Raw genomic sequence first — 6000 nt, 5'->3', positions numbered from 1 at the left:
TCGGGAAGAGCAACCAATGACCAGAAAGACTCGTTAGGATTTCATAACTAGAACTTTCCCCCTTACTCCAACTCTTAAATATCGGGACGAGATTTCTTGTAGTGGAGGAGATTTGTAACACCCGCAGTGTAATGCTATAGGGACCTCACACAAATGGTGCCATGTCATCAAGTTTAACTAAGCCAAATTGCCACTTGATAAAAATCAAAGCCAATTTCAAATTTAAAATAAGTCAAATAAATTATTTCTTCAAATAGTGAAAAAAAATGTTTGCTGGGTAGCAAAAATTACCTAACTAATTTTCATGAATAAACCAACAATATTTGAATAATTACAATGCCCTTAACCTATTTTAAACTAGACCAAATAGCCCTAGAATAAACCTTTTGTATTTAAACAAAATTAAAATGAATTCAAATAGCCCCCAAGCTTTCTGTGCCACCCGAAGATATTGTGTTAGAATCATTTGCCAAGTCTTATATTCAAAGCAAAAATTGTTTGGTGGCCTAGCTTAATAAAAATCAGTAGAAGAAAACATAACAAAAAATAAGAATAAAAGGCCTAGTGGTACTGTGTGACTGGGCCTAAGTGCATAGTGCACTGAAGCCTAACCCACCCTGGCCTTTTCCCCTACCTCACGCTACAGGAGGCAGAGGAGGGCGTGGCGAGCAGCCACGGCTGCCATGGCCATGGATGGCCTCCATGTCGATACCCTCGTACTATAAACATGTCCCACCAAAACCCTAGCCTCCCTCATCCATTCCCCTCTTATTCCCCATTGAGTCACCTCCTCCTCGGATCAGAATCGAGCTCGGACAACTCCGCGGTGATCACTGCCTCGCCATCGTTGCTGCGGACACCGGTATCTCTGGCATGCAGGAGAATGTCCTGGAGGATCTCCACACTCGGCTTCATCCGTTCAGGGGACGGGCTTGAGCCGAGGAGCTGCGTAGCCAAGGCCATCGTTGTCTTCTTCAATTGGTCGCCACCAACTCTCCATCTATGCCATCACTATGGTCCACCCCGACCCTCCCCGAGCACGCCAATGGACTCACTATGAGCTCCTCCCTCGGATCCCCCTTTCCCCCTTTGATTTGGACGCCATAGGCCGCCGTTACTATCGTACCCGAACCTCCGCGTACCATACGTGCGAGTGTGCAGTTGCTGCTCCTGGACCGTCGCTGGTGCTGTTGTGCGCATGTCCGCGTGTGGCCTCATCACGGCCTCCTGCGTTGCTGCCCTCCTTTGCCGCCTCCCCTACCTGCTGCTCCGAAAACGCTGCTGCTCGTTGCTCTACCGTCGTTGTCGGCCGTGCCCGCTCGCCTTCCCCTACTGCTCGCTGCTGCGAGCTATTGCTGTTGTTGGCTCTCGCGGCTGCCGCACCCTGCGCCACCCGCACGCGCATGCACGCCCACAACTCGCGTTCGTCCCGCCCTACACCCAGCATGCGTGGCCGTGTGCATGCCGCTACCTTCGCTGCTCCCGCAGCCGCTGCCTGCTGCTATGCTGCACTGCTACAATAACATTCAGTTATTGTAGCAGTAGCTAGCTTTTGTATTTCTACAATGCCAAGCCCTCTAGACAGCCCCTAACAAGCGATAAGACAAGTCCTAACATGGGTAAAAATTATATGAACGGAAATTAGACATAACAAGCCTCATTTTGTTCCATTGGACCTGCTTTAGATAATGCATGGATTCATTCCTACAAAAATCACAAAGTTCTATGTTCTATTAATAGAAAATTGATAAACAACTTAATTTTCATAGCTACTTTAGAGCTGCTGATGATCAAGCAAATGAACTCTATGTTGGATGAAAGTGATGCTAAAATGTAGTTCACATAAAATCCTCAAGATTGATATAAGTCACAAAATCACAGGATGTACAGAATAGTAGTTGTCGCCTTTTGAAAAACAGCTAATTGATGTTCAAAACTTTCGAGCTCTCGGACTTAGCAAAATTTCCGGAATTTTCAGAATATTGCTAGAACTTTGATAATTCATAGAAAAGTATTCGTAACTCGGATGAAAAAGTTTTATACATGAAAGTTGCTCAGAATGACGAGGCGAATCCGGATACACAGCACGTTAGTCCGCCACACGTCCCTAGCATCGCGAAAACGCAACTTTCCCCCTCCAGTTCATTTGTTCGAAAATGCAAAACTCCAGGGATACTTTCCCGGATGTTTCGCCCCTTCACCGGTCTCACCTCCTACTTCGTTAGGGCACACGTAGCACCGTTACTTGTCATGTCATGCATCGATATGCATCTGTTTGCATTGTATTCATTGTTTCTTCCCCCTCTTCTCTTCGGTAGACTACGAGACTGACGTCACTGCTGTTGCCCCGATCGACTACGTTGTTGACGACCCGTACTTGCCAGAGAAACCAGTTAAGACCCCCCCCCCTTGATCACCAGATATCGCCTATTCTTCTCTCTACTGCTTGCACTAGAGTAGTGTACCATGTTACTACTTTCCGTTAATCCTATTCTAATGCATAGCATGTCCTTGCTACTACTATTGTTACCATTACCTGCAATCCTAAATGCTTAGTATAGGATAATAGTATTCCATCAGTGGCCCTACATTCTTGTCCGTCTGGCATGCTATACTATCGGGCCGTGATCACTCGGGAGATGATCACGGGTATATACTTATATACATGATATATGATACTTGTGGTGACTAAAGTCGGGTAAGCTCGTAGAGTACCCTCGAGTGATTCACGGAATGGGGCCTGAAAGGACAGCTATCCTGACGGCCCTCTGGGTGGATCTTTGTGGCGGGGCGATGGGCCCAGACCCCTGCGTATAGGAATTAGACCGGCGTGCTGACCTGTCTGTTGTGCCTAGGTGGGGTTGCGACGTGTTGATCTTCCGAGGCCGGGCATGACCCAGGAAAGTGTGTCCGCCCGAAGGGGATCGAGCTTCTTGGGAAATGTGGTGCACCCCTTCTTGGGAAAGTGTGTCCGCCCGACGTGTTATCTATTCGAATAACCGTGTCCCTCAGTAAAAGGACGACCCGGAGTTGTACCTTGACCTTATGACAAATACAACCGGATACTTATTAAAACACACCCTTCCAAGTGCCAGATACAACTTGGTGATCGCTCTCTCACAGGGCGACGAGGGGAGGATCGCCGGGTAGGATTACACTATGCGATGATACTTGGTTAACTTACTATCTACTCTCTTCTACTGCTTCAAGATGGAGGCTGCCAGAAGCATAGTCTTTGATAGTACTAGCTATCCTCCTCTTATTCCGGCATTCTGCAGTTCAGTCCACATATACTACCCCTTTCATTGATACCAATGCATATGTAGTGTAGCTCCTTGCTTGCGAGTACTTTGGATGAGTAATCACAGTTGCTTTTCTCCCCCTTTTTCCCCTTGTATACCCGGTTGTTGCGACCAGGCGTTGGAGTCCAGGAGCCAGATGCCACCGTCGACGATGACTCCTGCTACATTGGAGGTGCCTACTACTACGTGCAAGCCGCTGACGACGACCAGGAGTAGTTTAGGAGGATCCCAGGAAGGAGGCCTGCGCCTCTTTCGTTCTGTATCCCAGTTTGTGCTAGCCATCTTATGGAAACTTGTTTACTTATGTCTGTACTCAGATATTGTTGCTTTCGCTGACTCGTCTATGATCATGCTCTTGTATTCGAGTCCCCGAGGCCCAAGGCTTTTAATATGATGCTTGTATGACTTATTTTATTTGCAGAGTTGGGTTGTGATATCTTCCCGTGAGTCCCTGATCTTGATCGTACACGTTTGCGTGTATGATTAGTGTACGATTGAATCGGGGGCGTCACAAGGCGGCGGCGGCTCCATATAGTAAAACGCGATGTATCCTTCTCTCTGATTTTTTTGTCCCCGAACGTGAATGTATGGAGTTGGAGTTTAGGTCGATGGAGCTTCATGGGACCCACAAGGCATGGGGCGCGCCCCCCACCCTTTTGGACAGGTGGTCGTTCCCCCTCTGTTGATTCTTTCGCCAACATTTTTTATTTATTCCAAAAATATTCTTTGTGAAGTTTCAAGTCATTCCGAGAACTTTTATTTTTGTACAAAAATAACACCAAGGCAATTCTGCTGAAAACAACATTACTCTGGGTTAGTTCCATTCAAATCATGCAAATTAGAGTCCAAAACAATGGCAAAAGAGTTTGGAAAAGTAGATACGATGGACATGTATCAACTCCCCCAAGCTTAACCCATTGCTTGTCCTCAAGCCATTCAGTTAACAAACTCAAAGTGATAAAGAAAAAAAATTACAAACTCTGTTTTATCTTGTTGTTGCAAATATGTAAATCCAGCATTCAAGTTTTAAGCAATGATTATGAACTAACCATATTCATAATAACATTTAGGTCTCACATTTACTCATATCAATGGCATAATCAACTAGCGAGCAATAATAATGAATCTCGGATGACAATACTTTTTCATACCAATCATGATATGATATAACAAGATGGTATCTCGCTAGCCCTTTTTGAGACCGCAAAATATAAATGCAGAGCACCCCTAAAGATCAAGGACTGACTAGACATTGTAATTCTTGGCAAAAGTGATCCAATCACAGTCATACTCAATATCAATTAATTACAATGCATACAAATGACAGTGGTGTTCTCTAACTGGTGCTTTCTATAAGAGGATGATGACTCAGTAATAAAAGTAAATAGATAGGCCCTTCGTAGAGGGAAGCAGGGATTTGGAGAGGTGCTAGAGCTCTAGTTTTTGAAATAGAGATAAATAATATTTTGAGTGGTATGCTTTCATTGTCAACAGAACAACCAAGAGATCTAGGCATCTTCCATACTAGATACATCATAGGAGGTTCCCAAACAAAATGGTAAAGTTTATACTCCCCCACCACCAACAATCACATTCCATGGCTGGTCCGAAACAACGGGTGCCGTCCAACTAATAACAATCCTGGGGGAGTTTTGTTTGAGGTTATATTTTGATTTGATTTTCTCGTGAATGATGCGCGGAGTCCACTCATCGTGAGAATAACCCACCTAGCATGGAAGATACTGACAGCCCCCAATCACTACATGAGCGATTCGGGCATACAAAACAGATTATCATTTGAAGGTTTAGAGTTTGGCACATGCAAATTTACTTGGAATGGCAGGTAAATACCATGTAGTACATGCGAAGGCTTTGGGTTTATGGAAGTGGATGCACAAGCAATATTCCCGCTTAGTACAAGTGAAGGCTAGAAAAAGACTGGGGAGCGACCAACTAGGGGGCAACAACAGTCATAAACATGCATTGAGATTAGCCAACATTGAGTGCAAGCATGAGTAGGATATAAACCACCATGAATGTTAATATTGTGGAGGCTATGTTGATTTTGTTTCAACTACAAGCGTCAACATGTTCCAAGTCAATCCACTCGAATAATTCAAAGGAGTATACCATCCTATCATACTACACCACAACCATTTTAAAAGCATGTTGGCATGGAAGGTAAGCCATTATAAACTCCTAGCTAATTAAGAATGGCATGAATAACTATAATCTCTAATTTTTCATTGCAAATATGTTATATTCATAATAGGCTGAATCAGGAACGATGAACTAATCATATTTACAAAAACTAGACAGTTCAAGTTCATACCAGCTTTTCCACATCTCAATCACTTCATCATATCGTCATTATTGCCTTTCACTTGCACGACCGAACGGTGTGGGTAATAATAATAGTGCACATGCATCGGACTAAGATGGAATCTGCAAGCATTTAGTCAAAGGAGAAGAGAAGGTAATATGGGCTCTTTGTTAGATCAACAATAATGAATACGAGAGCCACTCAACATTTCCATCGTGGTCTTCTCCTCTCGACCCCCAAAGAAAAGAAAATAATTTCAAAGAAACACATTGAAATGGTTTTGGAGGTTTTTGTTTTTCTAAAGAAAGTAAAACACGAACGAGAAAAACTATTTACATGGGAAAGCTCCCAACAAGCAAAAGAAAAACGAGAAAT

Source organism: Triticum urartu, chromosome 2A (genome assembly GCF_056163025.1).
Source record: "Triticum urartu cultivar PI428250 chromosome 2A, HENAU_Tu73, whole genome shotgun sequence".
NCBI lineage: Eukaryota > Viridiplantae > Streptophyta > Magnoliopsida > Poales > Poaceae > Triticum > Triticum urartu.
The sequence above is the reverse complement of the archived record's forward strand: the minus strand, read 5'-3'. Positions refer to the sequence as shown.